At 47.0% G+C, this 24,389-nt stretch overlaps 1 long non-coding RNA gene across 1 annotated transcript in view; it reads right to left on the bottom strand.

Annotated features, from left to right (window-relative positions):
* Positions 1 to 24,132, bottom strand: part of LOC140407855 (uncharacterized) — a 117,040-nt gene extending 92,908 nt beyond the window's left edge. Inside the window, exons 1-2 of the long non-coding RNA XR_011939868.1 lie at positions 23,888 to 24,132; positions 10,822 to 10,887 (exon numbers count right to left, since the gene is read on the bottom strand). This is a non-coding gene — a long non-coding RNA (uncharacterized lncRNA). The remainder of the gene's footprint in view (positions 1 to 10,821; positions 10,888 to 23,887) is intronic.
* Between the last annotated feature and the right edge of the window lie 257 nt (positions 24,133 to 24,389).

Raw genomic sequence — 24,389 nt, 5'->3', positions numbered from 1 at the left:
ATTAAAGGTCTCATCCTGCCACTTCTGGTATTCTACCAACAGTTGGCATGGGCCATGCCAAGTGAACAAACTGACAAGTATACCCAGGAGGGCCTGCCTGTGGCCTGGACGGTGTGGGTCCCTTCTTATCAGGTACCCTGTACCTAGCAGAGGTATCTGCCAGTGGTAAAGAAGGGACCTACAGGAAGACAGCCCCCCTACATTTTACACCGAGCCCCCTCCCTCGGGGCCCTGGAAATGGTAGTGGCGGGGTTGCCACTGACTCTCAAGCTGGTGGACAGACCCACTTGTTTCTAATAAGTCACATGGAAAATGGAAACAGTTGTAAGTACTAGCTGCCTTTCTCTCATTCAAATTTGCGGCTAGAAATAAAATCAAAATTAATTGTTTACCAACTTCCCTATCCCTGACTGCAGAAGACAGGATGTGCTCCATTGTCTTCTCTGTTGTGGTTGATCAATGGGTGCATTGTATACTATAGAGGGATTGACATGATCTACAGATTCAAGCTCTCTTATGTAAACCTTCTGAAATGAAATGAAAATCGCTTATTGTCACAAGTAGGCTTCAATTAAGTTACTGTGAAAAGCCCCTAGTTGCCACATTCCGGCGCCTGTTCAGGGAGGCTGGTACGGGAATATCGTGATTGAAGATATCTGAGTTCTACGACCATTCAACAATAATAGAACTTCTTTGTAATTCCTATTATTATCCTCTTTCTTATAGGACAGGAAGGCAGGCTGCTTCAAAGGGACAGAAAGAAATTTGTCCACCCTATATATTTGATATGGAAATGTTCATTTGCATGCGCAATCTGGAATAAATTGTCCTGACGATGAATATCAGTCATAGCTCCATAGGAATTGCTGGAATTTTGCAGTACAATTACCCAGGGGATGGCCAACTCTAATACCTAGTGCTTAGTCTTCATATATGCGCCTGGTCAGTGCATATTTGGATGTGATTCAATCACTGGGGGAAAAGGAGAGAGGGAATCAGACCAGGCATTCACATTCTTCAGCAATGGGAGATTGGGTTATGATCAGATGGAAACCTGGCTTGATTATTCACTCCAGAAGCTCTCAAATCATTTAACTAAGATTACCAAACTCAGAAAAGACCAATCATTGACCTGATCCTTGTAGAACAGTGTGGATTGGTTCCACACTGTCAGCCGTGCCTCTGTTAGTGGCTCTCTCACATTGGTGCCAGAGATTGCGAGTTCAAGTCCAACTCCAGGACTTAAGCTCAAGTACTCCAGTGCAGGACAGAGTGAGTGCTGCACTCTCAGTGGTCCCCTCTTTCATATGAGATGTTGAACTGAGGTCTTTGTTCTCAGGTGAATGTAAAAGGTTCCATGGCACTATTTTGAAAAAGAGCAAGGGAGTTATCCATGATGCCCCGGCCAACAATTATCCCTCAATAAACATGGCAAAAACAGATGATCACATTGCTGTTTGTGAGAGTTTGCAGTGCATAAATTGGTTACTGTGTTTCCTTCATGGCATTAACGACTACACTTTACTTCATTGGTTGTAAAGTATTTGGGGGAATTCTGTCGTGATGGAAAGCAGTACACAAAAACAAGGGCGGGGTTTACCGGCTGTTTACGCCGGTGGGAAATTCCGGTCCCACGTCACCGGATGGGTTTCCCGTTGATGATGGGTGCTGTCAATGGCCTCCCCCTGCCGAAAAACACACGGCAGGGTAGTCGGTAAATCCCGCCCCAAATCTTTCCATATTCATTTCACTGGCTGGCTCACCTGGCTAGGATTTGCTCATAATTCTGATGATGTAAAGTAAAAGCTGAACCGTTGCCATAGTCCCAGATGACCATAGGTTACTTTCCCCTTTCAGGGGGAGAGCTGACTGGTGACAATTTAACCTGAGCATCATCACACCTCAGGTGAGGGGCAAGGCTGAGAAGGCGGGTCTTCATGAATAGCCTCAGCTGGTATGGTGAGTGAACCCACACTGTTGGCCTCAGCTCTGCATCACAGACAAGCTGTCCAGCCAACTGAGCAAAACTGGGTCATGGAGAAAGGGTCAGGGGGAGAGTGTCATAGGAACAGGGTCATAGGGACAGGGCCATGGGGATAGGGTCATGGGGATATGGTCATGGGGATATGGTCATGGGGATATTGTCATGGGGATATGGTCATGGGGAGAGGATCATGGGGAGAGGATCATGGGGAGAGGGTCATAGGGACAGGGTCATGGGGAAAGGGCCATGGGGATAGGGTCATGGGGATATGATCATGGGGATATGGTCATGGGGATATGGTCATGGGGAGAGGGTCATGGGGAGAGGGTCATGGGGAGAGGGTCATGGGGAGAGGGCCATGGGGAGAGGGCCATGGGGAGAGGGCCATGGGGAGAGGGCCATGGGGAGAGGGCCATGGGGAGAGGGCCATGGGGAGAGGGCCATGGGGAGAGGGCCATGGGGAGAGGGTCATGGGGAGGGGGTCATGGGAGAGGGTCTTGGGGAGTCATGGGGAGAGGGTCATGAATAAAGGGTCATGGAGAGAAGAATATGAGGGAGGGCCATCGGAAGAGGGCCATCGGGAGAGGGCCATCGGGAGAGGGCCATCGGGAGAGGGTCATCGGGAGAGGGTCATCGGGAGAGGGTCATCGGGAGAGGGTCATTTTGGAGGGCCATAGGGAGATGGTCACGGGGAGAGGGTCATTTGGAAGGGCCATAGGGAGAGGGTCATGGGGAGAGGGCCATTTCGGAGGGCCATAGGGAGATAGTCATGGGAGAGGGTCATTTGGAAGGGCCACAGGGAGAGGGTCATGGGGAGATGGTCATTTGGGAGGGCCATAGGGAGAGGATCATGGTGAGAGGGCCATTTCGGAGGGCCATAGGGAGATAGTCATGGGAGAGGGTCATTTGGAAGGGCCACAGGGAGAGGGTCATGGGGAGATGGTCATTTGGGAGGGCCATAGGGAGAGGATCATGGTGAGAGGGCCACCAGGAGAGGGTAATGGGGGAAGGAAACGGGAAGTGGGGCATGGGGAGAGGGTCATGGAGAAAGGGCATTGGTAGAGGGCCATGGAGAGTGGTTCATGGGAAATAGACATGGAGAGAAAGCCATCTGGGGAGGGCCATAGGGAGAGAGCCATGGTGGGGGAGCCATGGGGAGAGAGCCATGGGGATAGAAACATGGGGAGAGGGTTATGAGGAAAGGGCATGGGGAGAGAGCCATCTGTGGAGGGCCATAGGAAGAGTGCCATGGGGAAAGGGAATGGGCACAGGGCCATGGAGAGAGGGTCATGGGAAAGGGTCATGGGGAGAGAGCCATCTGGGAACACCATGGGGAGAGGGCCATGGGGAGAGAGCCATGGGGAAGGAGCCATGGAAGAGGGTCCATAAGACCATAAGACATAGGAGCGGAAGTAAGGCCATTCGGCCCATCGAGTCCACTCCACCATTCAATCATGGCTGATTTCAACTCCATTTACCCGCTCTCTCTCCATAGCCCTTAATTCCTCGAGAAATCAAGAATTTATCAACTTCTGTTTTAAAGACACTCAACATCCTGGCCTCCACCGCCCTCTGTGGCAATGAATTCCACAGACCCACCACTCTCTGGCTGAAGAAATTTCTCCTCATCTCTGTTCTAAAGTGACTCCCTTTTATTCTAAGGCTGTGCCCCCGGGTCCTAGTCTCCCCTGCTAATGGAAATAACTTCCCTACGTCCACCCTATCCAAGCCATTCATTATCTTTCAAGTTTCTATTAGATCTCCCCTCAACCTCCTAAACTCCAATGAATATAATCCCAGGATCCTCAGACGCTCATCGTATGTTAGGCCTACCATTCCTGGGATCATCCGTGTGAATCTCTGCTGGACCCGCTCCAGTGCCAGTATGTCCTTCCTGAGGTGTGGGGCCCAAAATTGCTCACAGTATTCTAAATGGGGCCTAACTAATGCTTTATAAAGCTTCAGAAGTACATCCCTGCTTTTATATTCCAAGCCTCTTGAGATAAATGACAACATTGCATTTGCTTTCTTAATTACGGACTCAACCTGCAAGTTTACCTTTAGAGAATCCTGGACTAGGACTCCCAAGTCCCTTTGCACTTCAGCAATATAAGTTTTGTCACCCTTTAGAAAATAGTCCATGCCTCTATTCTTTTTTCCAAAGTGCAAGACCTCACACTTGCCCACGTTGAATTTCATCAGCCATTTCTTGGACCACTCTCCTAAACTGTCTAAATCTTTCTGCAGCCTCCCCACCTCCTCCGTACTACCTGCCCCTCCACCTATCTTTGTATCATCGGCAAACTTAGCCAGAATGCCCCCAGTCCCGTCATCTAGATCGTTAATATATAAAGAGAACAGCTGCGGCCCCAACACTGAACCCTGCGGGACACCACTCGTCACCGGTTGCCATTCCGAAAAAGAACCTTTTATCCCAACTCTCTGCCTTCTGCCTGACAGCCAATCGTCAATCCATGTTAGTACCTTGCCTCGAATACCATGGGCCCTTATTTTACTCAGCAGTCTCTCGTGAGGCACCTTATCAAAGGCCTTTTGGAAGTCAAGATAGATAACATCCATTGGCTCTCCTTGGTCTAACCTATTTGTTATCTCTTCAAAGAACTCTAACAAGTTTGTCAGGCATGACTTCTCCTTACTAAATCATTGAGAGAGGGTCAATGGGAGAGAGCCATGAGGTGATGATCATGGAGAGAGGTGATTTGTTGGGTGTTCTGGATCCGTGGAACACATACAGGCCACCAACACTTAAAATAGTGCAACACTATTTTATTAAGTTAGAAACTGTTGAACATACTTTCACTGTGGGTTAACACAATGTTAGATTAAACTAAAGACCTATGCCTGTCCTAACCAGTCTATGCACTCAGCACATGGTGAATGTCTGTGCTGCAGGCTGTGAGCTCTCTCCTCTTAGCTAGCTGCATCCCGAATGAGCGGGAACTCTGATGCCCCCAGTCTTTATAGTGAGTGTGCTCTAACTGGTGATTGGCTGCGGTGTTGTGTGTGTTGATTGGTCTTGCTGTGTGTTCATCAGTGTGTGTGTATCTGCACCATGATATACTGGCGTATATCATGACAAGAGGGACATGGGGAGAGGGACATGGCCATTTGGAGAGGACCATGGGAAGAGGGAAATGGGGAGAGGATCATGAAGTCAAGGTCAAGGGGCGAGGGCTGTGTGAAGAGAGCCATGGAGATAGGGCCAGGGGGGAGAGGGAGAGTGGGGTCAGACCTAAGTTCTTTGTTGAAGAAAATAACATTTTAACAATAACAAATGCATACATCTAGCTAGAAAAGCTTTCCCTATATTTGTTTTCACTTTCGCACCCATTTCCCAAAACAAATACATATATTCAACATAATAAAAATGTTTGGGATTCTCTCAATTCTGCTGGTTGGTTAAAGGGTTCTGTGCTCAGAAAATTCCTGCTTTCGAAGGAATTCAGTGGCCATATACGGTAACCATGATGTGGAGATGCCGGCGTTGGACTGGGGTGAGCACAGTACGAAGTCTTACAACACCAGGTTAAAGTCCAACAGGTTTGTTTCGATGTCACTAGCTTAGGGTTAGGGTTAGGGTTAGCAGCGCTCCGAAAGCTAGTGACATCGAAACATATACGATAAGACATGCTGGGGGCTGGGTGGTGATGGACATGATCAAATTCATGAAGGTGTGATGAATCGGGGATGGATAGAGAGGTTCAGCTTACAATAGAATATGCATTGGAATATATTTGGCTGGTTTTTGTGAAGTGCTTTGGGATCTTGACTCTTGAAGAACCTCAGTTCATATATGTGATTTGCTAATTAGACCGAAGGTTAATGTATCACAATTACTATTCCTGCCCATTTAATAATCTTTATGTCACAAGTAGGCTTACATTAACATTGCAATGAAGTTACTGTGAAAAGCCCCATGTCGTCAAATTCCGGCGCCTGTTCGGGTACACAGAGGGAGAATTCCGAATGTCCAAAGTACCTACCAGCACATCTTTCGGGACTTGTGGGAGGAAACCGGAACACCCGGAGGAAACCCACGCAGACACGGGGAGAACGTGCAGAGTCCGCACAGACAGTGACCTAAGCCGGGAATCGAACCTGGGACCCTGGCACTGTGAAGCCATAGTGCTAACCACTATGCTACCATGCTGCCCATTTAAGTATTCGACTGTGGCAGTGCTGCAGCATAATAATAGTCTTTATTAATTTCACAAGTAGGCTTACATTAACACTGCAATGAAGTTACTGTGAAGGCTCTCTTCAAGTTTCATTTATTCTGTCATATCTGTGGCCGTGTTTCAGGCAAAATATTCCCCGTTGGGATAGTGCATTGGCCAGTTGCAACTGATTACCCTTGTCACTGCTTGCACCCTTCACCCCTGGGGCTTCCGACTTTTTATAAAGTGCCACTCCTGCCCACTTAATTTGACGTTTCGGTGAAGCAGACAGTTTAATTAAAAGCGGAATATTAATTGGTTTATCAGAAGATTTGAGTGAGCACTTAGTGTTGCTGATACAGGGAGAGAAAGATAAAACTGCTGTCGCCAACTGCCAGGAGGCCAGGCTGAAGCTGGCCAGCTGCTGGGTCTCTTTCAGGAATCTGATAAGGGCCTTCATCTCTTTGCCTGGTTGTTTTCATTCTACAATATATCTATCGGACTCTGGCTTGATTGTTGATAATGTATCACTGTGGTCTTGATGAGCTCTTATTTGCTTAACCTTAAATCACTTGTAAAAGCAAATTAAACTCTTTGAACTTCTTTCTCTTAATGACCATTTTGCAGCGGGCATATTTTACTGTGCTTAAACAAAGTGCTGTTAAAATTTGTTCTCAAACATTCAAACAGATATTGAGCAATTTCAATGAGATGAGATCAAAGTGATATTGAATGACCTATAGCTGCCTTTACAGAATTAGTAATACATTACGTGGGAATTCCCTCATTCTCCTTTAAAATCTTCTTGATTGCCAAAGGTCTTGTTTACAATTTAATGTGATGGTTTTATTACTGCCATTGTGTTCATTCTTGCATTTATCCAATGGTTTCCTTGTGACTTTTGATGATGCAGTTTGAATGCTGGATTCTAGCTTGTAGCCTGGGACTGATCAAAATGTTGCATATCTCACACGATTGAATGATTTGGTGATACAGAACAGATTTCTGCACAGAGCATTTGAATTTTTGGAAATTGCTTTCCATGATATTTCTGAAATAATTGATCCCTTTTTCTCTAACACATGCTGTTTTCTCTTTTCCCTGGAATGGCAGATGAATGGGTCACTCACAACTATCCCGGTATGGCCTTCCAATTAACTGCTGCTGAAATGAAAGGTCAAATGACTGCTTACTGGTGCCTTGACATAAACCAGTTTTCTACTGTCACACACAAACTTCAGTCATCCAGCTGCTCTTTCGACTGTGATCCTTCACTCCCTACTTTAAAATGTTGCTTTTTTAAGTATTGTCTGTTCTGTCTGCATCAGCTCCATCATATGGTACATTCACACACAACTGATAGTAGGAACAACCTCCTTGAGGGTTCCAGCAGTGCTATTCTCCAAATCCAGTTGCTGAAGGGAGGTGGGAAACAGTTGCAACCAGCAATTTGAGTTGTGCCTCTCCAATTTTCATCGCTCCATCATTGGTAGCCGTGCATTCAGCTTCCTCAGCCTTAGGATCATCTCCCTAAATCTGACTGCCTCTCGATCTCTTTGCCCTGCTTTAAGACATTGCTTAAAACCTCCCTCTTTGACCGAGTTTTGGTTGTTATCCTAATATACCTTTATGCGGCTTGCTGTTGGGATTTTGTTTGATTTTGAATCTGTGAAGCGCCTGGGAGCATTTTTACAATGTTAAAAATGCTTTGTCAAGGCAAGCTTTTGTTGTTGAGTTGAACCTGTTTTCCAAATGTTCTCTATTCTCGGAAGAATGACCCACTTTCGCCCCTCGTCCTACAGCTCCAGATCCCACAGATTGGCACGAGTAGAAAGACAATCCTAAGGGAGATCCACGAAGGGTAAGGCATCAAGTGATTTAAATTTTGAATCCATGAGTGTTCTCCCTCTTGCTGTACAAAAATCCTTTTAAAGGCTTCTATGTTAAGCTTTTTTTGAGGACACAGCAGCAGCCCTCAAGGACCACTTGTTAGTCTCCCTATGGCGGGTATCAGTGGACAGTTCATACATGGCACACTTTCCTGGGGCTCAGGGCTCATTTGTAACATCCAGATAGCCCATCTCAATGTCACACACTTATAAACCCTGCCAGCCTCACGCCAACCTTTCACTGCCTCCACATAGCTACAGCTATTCAGCTATAGCTGGCATCACCCAAAAGCAGCATCACAAAATTACTGACATTTTGCCCGTTATCTTGCAGGATAAGGTGGTGTATAATCAAAGGGAGCAAAGCAGTTCAGGAAGAGGACAAGGACATGACCGGACCTCTGTGGAGGAGATGGCTCGCAGCATCCTGCAGCCGGCTGAAAGAGTCCATGGTATCGAGCGTCACTGAGAACATTGAAGATGATTGCTGACAAGAGAGACAAATTGCTGAAACATTTCATCTGTCACTCATCAGGACAAAGGAAAGAATGCCAAATTTCAAATGGTCACAACAATTTACACTATACCAGGAAAGAGTGCGGATTGCGGCAAGACAACCCTGATTGGCTGAGGTGCAGTCAATTTCAATTTTGAATTACCCGGGAGCGTGGGGAGCCTATAGTTCCTTGATGTTTTCTCCATGGCAATGCCTTGGCCAAGCAGAGTCAGCTTGCCAACCAATCAGCATCTTTTTCTCCTGTGGAATTAATTGTTGCGATCTGAAATTTGGCATTCCTGCATTTGTCCTGATCAATGGAAAACAAAACGCTTTGGCAGCTTGTCTCTTTATTCAGCAATACTGTGCATGATGGTATGTCCCTGCCGTTCATCCCTTCTCAACTACTAGCTCACTCTCATTCTGCTCTCTGGCTTGATAGACAAGCTGCTAATGGTATGACCATCATCCTGTTGCTTCACATCCCTCCCTCCAATTCCCTCATGCCAATCTTCCCCTTCTCATTTTTCTGTGAAAGGATCATTTAGATCCGAAATGTTAATTCTGGATCTCTCCACAGATGCTGCCAAACCAGCTGGGATAATCAGCATTTTTTTTTCATTCCCCTTTTCATTTCTTGTTTTCGGGCACCCAAGAACTGCCACCTGCCCAGCCACAGGAGCAAGGAAGGAGAGAGAGAACAACAGCGCAGACCTAATGAAGAGAGTCCATCATTCAGATACTGGCACTGCATGCACCTCAGAAGGAGGTAGAAAGCAAGAATCACCACATAGTAAGTCATGAGTGGGATTCAGCCAGGTCAAGAATAAAGAATGACATTTTTTTGCTCACCAGAGGGTGAGGTCACCCACAAGTTCCGGCACAAAGGACTCAGACGAGGACCTCAATGGGGCAGCATATGGGAGATAGCTTACACTGAAATGCTGGAGACATTGGCAAGCTTGACAGACCCCTGTCACCATCAAGAAGATTGGAGGAATCTGCATCCAAATTCTGAAATCACACCAGGTGGAAGGGCAGTGTGACATCTGGATAGCACTTCACCTGAGGCTTCTGGGAGAAGTTGGGAAAATCCACGTGGGCACCCAAATGAAGAAAGCTAACTGCGCAATAGCACTGGAAACAACACATCCAGGCAGGACACTAGGCGTCGGCACCACAAAGATGAAATTCAAGGCCCACATCTTACAATAATGCAGCACTTCCTTAGTACTCTACTGAAATATCCAACCGGATCATGGCTGGAATAGTTCTGGGAAGCAAGGAGTGAAAGTGGGTCCTGAGCCCGTGTTGGTACAGCATGAATCCCCTGGTGGGATCTTGACAATGGTGAACAATCCAAGGGCACAACCACCCTATTAAAAATGGCAGTCCACTTCTCGGAGCTGATTGAGCTGGCATGCTTAGCAATGCCCCTGAGAGGGGTAACCACTGCTGAGGCTGCAGAGAGATGAAGAGGTTGCCGCTAGCTTGGCAACCTCCCCACGTGGCTGGGGTGTGACTCAACATCGGTAAAAGGCTAGCACAACAGGAAGTGGCCATTAATTGGCCAATTCATTGAAATAATTAGTTGGACACTCCAGGCGAAGTGTGGCTGATCTTTCCACTGTTGACAGTATCCCGTGGCAGCGGGATGATGCGGGGCTCCCCTCCTGATGCCTTCCACTGTTATTATTTATTTATTAAAAAAAAAATTTTTTTTTAAGAGTACCCAATTATTTTTTTCTTTCCAATTCAGGGGCAATATGGCGTGGCCAATTCACCTAACCTGCACATCTTTGGGTTGTGGGGGTGAAACCCACGCAGACACGGGGAGAATGTGCAAACTCCACACGGACTGTGACCCAGGGCCAGGATTCGAACCCGGGTCCTCAGCGCTGCAGTCCCAGTGCTACCCACTGCGCCACATGCCGCCCCCTCCACTGTTATTTTATGAGGTCTTCCTCCTCCCAGCTGGCATTCAGAGGGCTGTTAAAATTCAACCCGATGCTCCTAAGGTAGGTTCTTGGCCATGGCCTTTTGACTCAGGGGTGAGAGGGTTACTACTGAGCCAAACCAGACACAGTTGGACAATGGTGGGGTTGTCGCTCATTGAAAGACACTCCGTACCTGATCGCAGGACTCAGTTTCGGGAGGGGTGGCCCGGGAAGGGGGGGGGGTGTCCTGCTGAGAACCAACCTGCCCTCGCAGCTGACCACCCTCCCTCCACCTCTGCAACCCTCGCTTGACGATCCCCCACCCACCATCATTCACCTGTGGCATGAGTCCTTCGACGATCTTGGGCCTTGGGTTTGAGAGAGGACAACACATTCAAGGACGCTAGAAAGAAAAAGGAGATTAGAGATGGGGCAATAAATGTCCAGCTCTCCATGTGCATTTTCCATTTTGGAAATTTCTGGGTGCATCTCTCAGAAGCTGATCCAACTGGTGCAGAGCCTGACCATTTAGCACACGGCCTGTCACCGCACTGTTGTGTAACCAAACACTCGGAAGAGAACACGTGAATCAACCCTAGGTTTCTTTCTCTACCTGTGTGTAAATAATCCGCCTATGCTTGGCATCATGCCCTTGGCATGAAGCTCTGAACCGAGTATGGAGGGGATTGCAGGCAGGGTCCCATGCTTCGCAATGGTATTTTCAAAGCCAACTTACTCTCAGGTATTATCGAAATAAAATGAGTAATCCTGATTCTGTGATCTGACGTTAAAATTTGCCAGCACATGTCTTGTTAAATTTTCAAAGCGTTGGTTGCAGTTTCTGGCTCTGTCTGAGATTCCATCATACAAAGTAAATCCTAACCACAGGATAATATCCACAGGTGCAAACAGAAATTGTAATTTCATGCAAAATTTATTTTTGTGCCTAAGGTTGCTTGACTTATTTTTCTAATTAATTCTTTAATGTTAGGTAAGGTAAATGTCCATTGCAATATAAATTGCACAGGTAGGAATTTCTCTCGTAAAATAACAGTTATTGTTACTTGACTTGACACATACCATTATAGGGTGAGAGGAGAGCATATTCCATTCTGAATTTTAACTTATCGGATACTTATCACTATAGAGGCACACATATAATCCTAGGGCTTCATAAATGCTGTTGGATTCTCCAATAAATACATAGTGGTGTGATATTACCTAGAACTGGAATTAAACAAAGGTGGAGCCCACAGCAGGATTCTACCTCAGAAGATTGTTATGTGGAAATGTAATACTTTATCAAAAGTGCACTATCTTTATAAATAAATATTGGCAGAGCAATTATTATGTTTGCCACCTACTGATACAATGATGTACATAATGCCCCATTATTTCATGAAAACGCCAGCCCATTTTGTGCGCGTGATTTATTTGATGATACGAAGATGTTTCTTACGAGAGGCAAATCAGATAGCCCCTGAAAAAGGGTGCAGGCTTCACAATACATGATTACCTCCACCAACGCCCCCCCATCCCCAATCCATCCCCAACCAGTCCATCCAATACACTGCATGTCACACTCCTGCTGTCCACTGATTATAATGAGCATTGAGTGCATGCATCAGTGGGAGCTCAGTATCATTACCTGCTAGCTCTATTCAAAGCTACCATGTGCTACTAACAACTAGCCAGCCCCTCTAAAAGAGAATATACGTCCTGGCTGCTGGAGTTGCTGATATCATTCTGAAACACGCTACGCAATGGAGAACAATGGCCGCTCATGGTAGAGCACCAACATTTTCCAATGTTGTCACTAGGGGTCTTGGTGGGAAGATGTTGAAGGCCAACTCGTGTACGCATGTTTGGGAGAAATTGGTTTGTGCAGAAGCCTTTGGTTTGGCAAAAGATATGCCACCTACATCTTTGGGTTGTGGGGGTGAGGCCCACACAGACATGGTTGAGAATGTGTAAACTCCACACGGACAGTGACCCGGGCCGGGATCAAACCTGGGGGGAGAAGATGAAATATGAGTGCCAGCTGGCTAATAATATAAAAGGTAAGAGAGAGGCAAAAATTGACATGAACCACTGGAAAATGTGGCTGGAGAAGTAATAATAGGAAACAAAGAAATGGCAGAGGAACTGAATAGTTACTTTGCATCAATTTGCATGGTGGAAGACACCAGTGGGATGCCAGAGCTCCAGGAGAATCAGGGGGTGGAGGTGAGTGTAGTGGCCATCACTAAGGAGAACATTCTGGGGAAACTGAAAGGTCTGAAGGTGGATAAATCACCTGGATCGGATGGACTACATGCCAGGGTTCTAAAAGAGATGGCTGAGGAGATTGTGGAGGCATTGGTGGTGATTTTTCAGGAATCGCTGGAGGTAGGGAGGGTCCCGGAGGACTGGAAAGTGGCTAATGTAACACCCCTGTTTAAGAAGGGAGGGAGGCAGAAGACGGGAAATTATAGGCCGGTTAGCCTGACTTTGGTCATTGGTAAGATTTTAGAGTCCATTATTAAAGATGAGATCACGGAGTACTTGGAAGTGCATGATAAAATAGGACTGAGTCAGTATGGCTTCATCTAGGGGAGATCATGTCTGATAAATCTGTTAGAGTTCTTTGAGGAGGTAACAAGATTAGACAAAGGAGAACCAGTGGACATGATTTGTTTAGATTTCCAGAAGCCCTTTGTCAAGGTGCCGCATAGGAGACTGTTTAATAAGAGCCCATGGTGTTAAGGGTAAGATCATGTCAATGTTCACTTTAATTCAGAAGTAATACACTGGGATGGGTTTTTACCAGGCCTCAATGTCCAGCTTGGGAAGCAGGGGTCCGTAAAAGGCCAAGGGAAGGCAGGGGTTGGAGTATCCAGCGGCGACTCACCGCCATACAAACATATGAAATAGGAGCAGATGTAGGGCATGTGTCCCTCGAGCCTGCTCTGTCATTTGATAAGATCATGGCTCCTCTGCTTGTGTTTCGAATTCCACATTCCCATCTACTCCCTATAACCTCTGATTCCCTTGGCTAACAAGAACCATCTGCTTCCACCTTTAAAATATTCAATGCCCGCCACTTCCACCGCCTTCCGAGGGAGAGAGTTCCAAAGTCGCACAATGCTCTGAGAGAATAAATTGCTCCTCATCTCCATTCTAAAAGGGTGACCCCTCATTTTAATACAGAGCCCATTAGTTCTGGACTTGCCCAGAAGAGGATTCATCCTTTCCACTTCCACCTTGTCAAGACCATAGAACCAGAGAATTCCTGCAGTGCAGAAGGAGGCCATTCGGCCCATGGAATCTGCACAGACTCTCGGAAAAGCACCCCACCTTGGCCCACTTCCCCATAATCCCACCTAACCTGCACATCTTTTGGCACTAAGGGGCAATTTAGCACGGTCAATCCAACTAACCTGCACGTCTTTGGACTATGAGAGGAAACTGAAGAGCCCGAAGGAAACCCAGGCAGACATGGGGAGAAAGTGCAAACTCCACACAGCCAGTCACCCAAGGTCGGAATCGATCCCGGGCCTCTGGTGCTGTGAGGCAGCAGTGCTAACCACTGTGCCAGCGGGCAGCCCCTGTTCAGACCATTCAGAATCTTATATACTTCAATCAAGTCACCCCTCACCCTTCTAAACCCCAGTGGAAACAAATCCAGTCCATCTAACCTTTTCTCATGAGATAATCTAGTAAATCTCCTTTGAACCTTCTCCAATGCATTTGGATCCTTCCGTAAATAAGGAGGTGAAAATTGCACACAATATTCGAGATGTCTGTGTAACTGAAGCATAACCAGTGGGCTTCTCCGTCGGCGGGATCCTCCGCTTCGCCAGCAGCGCACCCACGCACGCGGTTTTCCCGACGGTGTGTGATGGCCACAATGGGAAACAGCTGATGGAATGGAGGATCTCGCTGCCGGCAGAAGGGAGGAGCCGAGCCAGAAAACGAGGCCGGCTGGACAGAGAATCCCCCCCAGAATCCTTACTTTTATAAAAGCAAAATATTGTGCATGCTGGAATTCTGAAATGAAGCAGAAAATGCTGGAAAAGCTCATCGGGTCTGGTAGCATTTGAAGAGAGAAATAGAGGGCGTGATTTAACAACCTTGTCGATCCCGACTTGGGGTTGGGACGAGGTTGTTGAATCTCACCTGAGGCCTCTTGAGATTTAACGGTATCTCATGAGATGTCATGACCTGGATCTTGCCCTCACTGTGCATGTTCATTAAATATGCGTTTGTGGGATTCTCCCGGTGCCCGGGTCCTAATGTCCGTACCGGATGCTGTCTGGTGCTGGTTTGCACAAGCATGGACCTGTCGTGATGGCATCTGGGGGGGGGTCTTCCAAACCATTAGAAATCCCCGGGTGGTCGGGGATAGGGAAGGGTGGCACCCTGACACACACTCTGGCACCTGGGCAATGCCAACCTGGCACCCCAGCAGTGCCACCCTGGCATTGCCAGTGTGCCCAGGTGGCACCGCCAGGCTTACAGGCAGTGCTGAGGTGCCATGGTGGCAGTGCCAGGTTGGCACTGCCAGGGATCGGGCCCGGAGGGGGGCCTCATCAAGTGGTGCGGGAAGAGGGGGTAGTGAGGGTGTGTTCCTGGGGGCCTATGTAAGGTATGGTGGAGGGAGCTCAGAAACATGGTGGGGATGAAAGGGGAGGGCGGGGGGGGGGGGGGGGGGGTGAAGATTGGGGCAGCCAGACAAAATGGTGCCCAGAACATTGAGGAGTCCTTCTTGCTGGGCTCACCGGCAGGAAATTATTCCAAGTGCAGCCTTGGCGGAGAGAAACTCCCGAGGCCAAAATAAATGGCCAAGTGACATTGAATAGCGTGGTATTTTTCGCTGCTGCAGCCACCAAGAAACACTCCGCTAAATGCACCCAAAATTGCGTCCAGAGTTTTTGGATTCCAAATGAATTCTGAAGTATCCCATTAAATGTCTGCCACTTCTTTTCTATTGATATACCCCCTAGCCTGATGTACCTGTTCACTTCAGCCAGCCCTTATTTAAGTTTAAACAACTAGTCTTAGACCCATTCTTTTCCTTTTCAAACTGGATGTAAAATTCAATCAATTTGTGGTTGCTACTACTTAGGGGTGCCTTCAATCTGAGGTCATGAATTAATCCTATCACAATACAGAATGACAAATCTAATATAACCTGCTCTCTGGTTGGTTCCAGAATGTGCTGCTTCAAGAAACTGCCTCAAAAACATTCTATGAACCCCATCATCCAGGCTACGACTGCCAATCTGATTTTTCCACTTCATATATTTATATGCCGCTCCTTAATCACAAGCACCTCATATTTATTCTTGTATACCTTGTTCAACCTTGTGGTTACTGCTTAGAGGCCTGTAGACCACCACCACAAGAGATTTATCTTCCCTAATGTTCCTCATCTCCACCCAAACAGATTCTATGTCCTGCTCTTTGGACCAAAGTCATCCCTCACGATTTCACCAATGCCATTGATCAACTGTACTACCCCCCCCCCCCCCCCCACATATTTACCTAACTTCCTATTCTTCTTGAATGTCATATACCCCTCAATATTCAGGATCCAATCCTTGTCAGCCTGCAACCACGTTTATAATGTCTATTGGATCATATTTATTTCAATGTGCACTATCAATAAATTAGCGTTGTTATGAATGCTACGTGTATTCAGATATAGAGCCTTTAGTTTTGTCTTCTTGCTATTTTTGTAACATCTAATCTTGACTATTGGTGTATTCTTAGATTTTATTTCTCTGTCCCTTCCTGTTATTCTAAGACCCTCATTTCCCATATTACGATTCTGGTCTCCTACTTTGACTCTACCTCTTGATTTGCTACATCTACCCAAGCTTGATCCCTCACCTCCCCCTTGTTTAGGTTAAAGCCCTCACTTCTCCCCTAGTTATGTGATTCACAAGAACACTCGTCCCAGTATGATTCAGGTGTCGACCATCCCAACAATGCAGCCCCCACTTTCCCCAGTACTGATGGCAGTGCCCCAGAACCGAAACCCACTTCTCCCACACTGGTCCTTGAGCCACATATTCATTTCTCGAACCTTATTCGCCCTATGCTAATTTACACATGCTTTACGTAATAATCCAGAGATTACTAACTCCCACATTGCATTGTTGCAACAGAACATCTGCCCACCCATTGTTACATCTGCATGGTCTCGCCAATGTACCATGCTTCGGGACATCTGCAGGATACGCTGCAGGAAAGGATGTCCCGAAGCATGGTACATTGGCGAGACCATGCAGACGCTGCGACAACGAATGAACGGACATCGCACAACAATCACCAGGCAGGAATGTTCCCTTCCAGTCAGGGAACACTTCAGCAGCCAAGGGCATTCAGCCTCTGATCTCCGGGTAAGCGTTCTCCAAGGCGGCCTTCAGGACCCGCGACAACGCAGAATCGCCGAGCAGAAACTTATAGCCAAGTTCCGCACACATGAGTGCGGCCTCAACCGGGACCTGGGATTCATGTCGCATTACATTCATCCCCCACCATCTGGCCTGCGAAATCCTACCAACTGTCCTGGCTTGGTGCAATTCACACCTCTTTAACCTGGGGTTACCCCATCTCTGGATCTGTAAAGATTTAATCACCTGCTAATGGTCGCATTCCAAGCATTGTTTGGCATCTTTGAATTTATCTATATATGTGTTTCTGGAACAGACCTCTTCATTCACCTGAGGAAGGAGCAGCGCTCCGAAAGCTAGTGACATCGAAACAAACCTGTTGGACTTTAACCTGGTGTTGTAAGACTTCGTACCATTTTTCCAGTGTAAGGGAAGGTGGAGGGCAGCTCTCTCATCCAGAGGTCAATTGAGTTGCTTGAGTGGCCAATTAAGGGCTACTTCCCACCATTGCTGGCATCTCACCAACGGCAAGCGGGCTGTCCAATTTGTAGGGATACCACCATGTGAACTGTGGCAACCTAATAGTGGACCTAGAGTCGAATCCTCCAGTCAGGCACTCCCCTGTCCCTCCATCTCCTCAAATGTCCCAGTTGTAAAGAAACAACTTTGCCCACCCTCATCAACCGCGTTCATTCCACACACCCCTCAACGCCATTGCTACGTGACTGGGATGGTGGCATCTTTTCATGGTGTCCTGCTCTTCCAGCTAAATTCCAAGCAGTGGGCACCACTCCCAATGGCACAGTCTCTAGCACTCTGATTGGCTGGCAGCTCCGAGAGGCAAGCAGCCATCCTTGATGGAGATGGCAGCTTCATCGACAATAAATGAGCTGCCTGACTGATCCCCCTCCCCATCCACTGGTACAATTTGGCTTTGTGTCTGCGGAGGGCTGAAAGGAGGTCATACTCAACCTTTCGGCCTACTATCGGGACTCCCATCGTGAGAATAAAATTCTGACCAGAGTGTTCAGTACAGTCTGGTGCTCTATCGGTGCAAGTATTAATGATTCCTTTATTTACTCTTTAACCTTCTTGCTGCTTTAGGACAAAACCCTTGAGCACACAAGTTACATTCTCCCATGAAAGCATGATCGTAGATAATGCATGAACCTTTGCCCACAGAAGCATTGTTTCCCTGTGATGTAACAGTTGCTGGCTATTTGGCCAGTTTAAACCTCTGCCTTAATCTTGTGCAAACATTACAAATGACTTATTTGTAGAGCACAATTCAAATAAGCACTTGTTTGATGGCTGGGGGGAACATTCCTGCAAGGTTGCACATGGTCAGCTTTGGACAGAGATATATCTCCCTGGATTCTCACACACCATCGTCCCATGCCAGTTAAGAATAATTCTGTGAGACTGCTTTACTGTGGCGGGCAGGAAAATATTTGTTCAGTATTACTGCTTGACTGGCTAATTGGACCCATTGTCTTAATAGGCAAAACAAATGTTTTCAATGGCAAACCTCTCCACGGTTTCCTGATGTTGATGCTGCAATTTTTCTGTCATATAAACATTTGATGACACTCATATTTGTTAATAATTCTTTTGGCACATGACATGCCATAACTGGTATGACAAAATACACATTATAATTTATATTTGTACAGTATGAAATTGGCTCATGCTTCTGAAAATGTTATTGTACGTGATCTATCTGGTCACTGGGCTGTAGTCGCTGCAACTGGATTACAAGACAAGAAGCTAATCCAGCTCCTGTTGGACTTTCAGGTCTGCCCACCTGTTAAGAATTTGCTGTTAAAAGTAACAATTTATTTTGACTGGTTTTCATGAATACTTGTTTATTATGTTGTTGAATGCTGCAGAAGATCACAGATATACGTCAGTCTGGATGAGATTGAAACTTGGGCAGCCCGGTGGCGCAGTGGTTAGCACTGCTTCCTCACCGCACCAAGGTCCCAGGTTCGATCCCAGGGGCGTCATTCTCCGACCCCCCGCCGGGTCGGAGAATGGCCATTGGCCGCCGTGAATCCCGCCCCCGCCCCCGCCGAAGTCTCCGGTACCGGAGATTGGGCGGGGGCGGGAATCGGGCCGCGCCAGTTGGCGGGACCCCCCCGCTGGATTCTCCGGCCCGGATGGGCCGAAGTCCCGCCCAGAAATTGCCTGTCCCGCCGGCGTAAATCAAACCTGGTATTTACCGGCGGGACCAGGTGGCGTGGGCGGGCTCCGGGGTCCTGGGGGGGGGGGGCGCGGGGCGATCTGACCCCGGGGGGTGCCCCCACGGTGGCCTGGCCCGCGATCGGGGCCCACCGATCCGCGGGCGGGCCTGTGCCGTGGGGGCACTCTTTCCCTTCCGCCTCCACTACGGCCTCCACCATGGCGGAGGCGGAAGAGACTCTCCCCACTGCGCATGCGCGGGAAACTTTCAGCGGCCGCTGACGCTCCCGCGCATGTGCCGCATTTCCGCGCCAGCTGGCGGGGCAACAAACGCCATTTCCGCCAGCTGTCGGGGCGGAAATCCCTCTGGCGTCGGCCTAGCCCCTCAATGTTGGGGCTAGGCCGCCAAAGATGCGGAGCATTCCGCACCTTTGGGCCGGCGCGATGCCTGTCTGATTGGCGCCGTTTTTGGCGCCAGTCGGCGGACATCGCGCCGTTGGGGGAGAACTTTGCCCCAGCTCTGGGTCACTGGCCGTGTGGAGTTTGCACATTCGCCCCGTGTCTGCGTGGGTTTCCTCCGGGTGCTCCAGTTTCCTCCCACAGTCCAAAGGTGTGCAGGTTAGGTGGATTGGCCATGTTAAATTGCCCTTAGTATCCGAAAAGGATGGATGGGGTTACTGGGTTGCGGGGATGGGCTGGAGGCGTGGGCTTGGATGGTGTGCTCTTTCCAAGGGCTGGTGCTGACTCGATGGGCCGAATGGTCTCCTTCTGCATTGTAAATTCTATGATTCTTAGCCAAAACGGTGTTTGCCCCTCTCCTCTAGTTTGACTCCAACTCCCTACCGTTCTCACTCCTCCGGAGATGTCGGTGACCTCTGCTGTCATTCTGGACTGGAACAATGGTAGTTCTTGCTTTACAAAGTGGGTAATGGTTGTGATGACACTTTATCGTCAGATGTGGCCATGACAGCTATGAGAGTGCAATAGCATTCTTCCCAACAATGCCAATTACTGATTGTTTGTCACAAAGATATCACTGCACTTTACTCTCCTTCTAAACTAGTCAAATTAAGATAAATGCATATCTCGCTGAACATACAATTCCAAATGACCAACTTCCTAATCACTTCCATCATTCCTGATTGAGGCATGAGGCTAAATATAAGTTCTTGTTCCATGCATTTATTTCAAAATGTTCGAAAGCACAGAGCAACATTTCCTTTTTATACTTGTTTTATGAAGCTGTGTCCTTAAGCGGATGTCTTAAGATATTTGAATTTGTTTCTTTATCTTTTCTGATTCGAAATGAAAGAACATATTTGAGTCGCTTTAAGCCCTGCACTTGGTGCCAATTTGATGGAGGGATAGGGGTTAAGATGGTAGGGTTTTTTGCGCTGTGTTCCTGACATGTTCCCACTCCTTCTTATTAACTTGCCCGTAGGCATTGGTTAGCTCAGTTGGCTTGGCAGCTAGTTTGTGATGTGGAGCAATGTAAACAGTGTGGGTTCAATCCCCTTACCAGCTGAGGTTATTCATTAAGGCCCTACCTTCTCAACCTTGCACCTCGCCTGAGGTGTGGTGGCCCTCAGGTTAAATCACCACCATGCAACTCTCCCCCCCCAAAGGGGAAAGCAGCCTATGATCATTGGGAACTATGCCAACTTTCACTACACTTGTTATAGCCTCCATTTAGGGAGCCAGTTTCATAGAGTCCCTACAGCGCAGAAGGAGTCCATTCGGCCTATCGAGTCTGCACCGACCCTCTGAAAGAGAATTCCAACCAGGCCCACTTCCCCCACCCTATCCCTGTAATGCCAATAAACCTACACATCTTTGAACACTAAGGGACAATTTTAGCATGGTCAATCCACCTAACCTGCACACTTTGGGATTTTGGGAGGAAACCAGAGAAACCTGGAGAAAACCCACGCATACACAGGGACAATGTCCAAACTCTACACATACAGTCACCCAAGGCTGGATTTGAACCCGGGTCCCCGATGCTCTGAGGCAGCAGTGCTAACCACTGTTCCACGGTGCCACCCTACCTTGACCTCAGTTGGCTGGACAGCTGGTTTGTGAATCAGAGCGAGGGTTCAATTCCTGTACCGGTTGAGGTTCTTCATGAAGGCCCCGACTTCTCAACCTTGCCCCTTGCCTGAGATGTGGTGATTCTCAGGTTAAATCACCACCAGACAACTCTCCCCTCAAAGGGGAAAGCAGCCTATGGTGAGCTGGGACTACGGCGACTTTACTTACTTATGAACTTGTCTGAAATTAGATCTGGGAAGTTTCTCCATCCCAGAGGAGCACAGACATAAGAAGCAAATCTATGTCCTTATAAAGCCATTGAGATGTATGCACCATTTTAACTGGAGGGTTAGCAGGGCCTAGATATTCAATTGCAATCTTAAATAGACATATAAGGGCGGGGGAGCAACATGCACATGCCCGCGACAGTTGTGTCAGGCAGAAGAGAATGGTTTACAATGATGATTTTCATCATTCAGGTCTGCAACCGATGGTACCCATGCTATTGGTTGGCTACCCACCTGTTTGTGGGGAGGTGGTCAAATAGTGGGACTCTTGGCGCTACTTAAAGGCCACCGACACTTCTCAAAGGGAAGGTGTACACTGACTGCAGAACGAAGGAAACACTTTGGAGGAGACAACTCTCTGCAGCAAACACCGGTGGCACCAAGGTTCTTTGCAGTGGTCAGGAGGAGGGAGATTATTGTCGCCTCAGGGCATGGGAAACCCTCCCAGCAACAAATCTATGATCAATAGGAAAGGAATTCCAGGGACTTTAAGTGCTGGGTGCAGTGGGAAGCCTATCTGTCAGCTTGTACACCATGTCGGAGATCATGGAAGTGCCAGTTCCAATTTGTGTCAAGGTTTCACAGAGAGTGCAGACTTCCATGATGTGCTGCATGTGGTCGCCAGTCAACTACATGTTGAGGGAGTGTGTTCACTTCTGACTGGTAGAGATGCCAGGCCGGTGATGGGGAACATGCAAGGCAAGGTGAGTGCAGTCTAAGGCACCTCATAACCTGGGGAAGACTGACATGTAGAGGAAAGCTAACAGTCTCTCATCTTGTTTTGTCCTGACTATAGGGATGGAAATGCCCATTTTCCTTCTGATATCGAGAGCCTTGGTGACCTCCCTGATACAGCAGTAGACTGAGAATTGGTCATCTGTTGCAGCCTAAAAGAAGCCTGTGTCATAAAGGTTACGGTAGACAATGTTCATACCCTGGTGCGAAGCACAAGTTGTGACAACAGCAGGAAATCGAGCTTCATGACAGCCTCCATTATGAAGTGGAGATATTCATTCATTGCTCCTCAGTGAAATTGGTGTAGTCATACTCCTGTCTGAATGTCTGTTATGGGCATTACCTCCTCTGCAGTGTTCCTCCTCCTCCTTTCTGTCACTTTTGTTGCAGCTGTTCCTGCTCTCTACTGTACCCCTTGCTGTTTCCTCTACCTCTAGCACTAGGTGATCATCCATAACTGCAGTCAAAGTATTTCTAAGGCACCCAACAGCTGCCCAATGCCATGAAACTCTTCTACTCAGCAGTCAAACCAAGCACCGAAAAACGCCCAGAGGTTCACCAGCAACATTAAGTGGCAAATCAGCATCTCAATTGTCGGTATTTCACTGACCGTTTAAATGACACCAGTGAGCGGCTCTGGCTGCCAGTTAGCCCGTGAGTTGCGAGGCAAATTCAGTACCTGGCAAGCCAGGCGCTGGGACATAACAAACTCTGAAAATGGTCCAGTAAGAAGCGCTGGGATCTAATTTGCTCATTTATTCAGTACTTTCCAGAGTTTTAGTGTGTGAACTTCTGGAGTCCACAGGGATGTCTAATGTGTTCCACGGTGCACATTCAGATGTAAGTGCACAATTGCTTTCGGCCTGTTCTGTGAGAGGCTTGGATGCCAGTTTAGCACTCAAACATGGGTGCCACATCATCAGATATCTCGGCCTAGATCTTTCAAATCTGTGTATATTTTTAGGAGAGTTTTGTAACGATTAAAGTTCTATAACATCTTAATCTGTCTACAAATTAATGTCAGGAGCAGTGATTAAATGTTTAGTAATTCAAATTGGATGGATAATAATGAGATAATTGATCATATTAGCCTTCAGCTGTCCTAATTCGATCATTAATTCATTTTTAAATGATACTGTTGTGTTGTATCTCAGCATTCTCTGACATGATGAGTTAGGAGAAGACACACAAATTGTACCGATTTTCTTTCACCCAGGTTTTGCACATCCTTCCTAAGAATTCTCTTCTGTCTATCAAGCAGGATTTACTTGGTCATCATTTACATGTTTAGACATTATATGAATGCAGTACTTGTTGCATTAGTACCCGATTTCTTGTTGCTAACTGGCTTCTAACTATTACTCAAGAAGTACAGCTCCAAAATCTTTGCCATGAGCTTCTGGGCTATCTGTGAGTTATCCTTAAACTTCTATTATCGGAGTTCCCAAATTAATCTCAACCTTCTCGTTGATGGATCACCAAATTTCTCACAAGTTTCTTATGCAAGATGGGGCACTTATGCTCAGGACAGATTGAATTGCCCCCACATTCCTAAATTAAAGACTTATTTATTATTGGGCTTCTTTCCCTACATTTGTGTAGATGACAACACTTCAAAAGTCATTGGTTGTGAAGACTTTCGGGTGTCCTGAGAATGTGAAGAGTGATATCAAAATGCAAGCTATGTCTTTCTTTCGATCTCATTTTCAGCCTGACTATTTGTCTGTTATTATTTCTCACGTTAGGAGTGGGTAAATTTCTTTGAAGCTTCAAGGAATGCTGGAGTTACCTTAATTCCATGTATAAAGATGCCTTTGTTTGTTTTTCCGATTTTCTTTTGTCCTTCGTACCTTAGAATTCTTTACATTTAGGAAGCGTTCCCCAACACATGGAACGTTTCATTCAATAATTGCAGCTTCCTTTCCTCTGCTGTAGTCAAGGAACACGAGCAGGAAGTGAAGCAAATCTCTTTCAAAACAGGAACGACGAAGATCAACAGTTTCGCTGGTGAAAGTTATGCTGAAGCATGAAAATGTGAGCAAAACAGTTGAGTTTGCAAAGTAAAAATAGAAGGAGTTGAACAAATATGTTACATATTAACCCTGACATTACTGACATCCAATTTACCCTTTCAAAGATTACAGTGTCCGTCTAACAGGGTGGTAAGTTGCTCGAGCTTCAGGCATACTTGGAGTTGAGATGCATTACTGATACTATAGAATTGACTTGAGTTATGTAACATTCTGCCGTATTTGAACTGACTTATTTTCACAAGGCTAGTATTTTCAAAG

This window comes from Scyliorhinus torazame, chromosome 1, assembly GCF_047496885.1.
Source record: "Scyliorhinus torazame isolate Kashiwa2021f chromosome 1, sScyTor2.1, whole genome shotgun sequence".
Taxonomy (NCBI): domain Eukaryota; kingdom Metazoa; phylum Chordata; class Chondrichthyes; order Carcharhiniformes; family Scyliorhinidae; genus Scyliorhinus; species Scyliorhinus torazame.
Note: the sequence above shows the minus strand (reverse complement) of the source record. Positions and strands in the feature narration are given on the sequence as shown.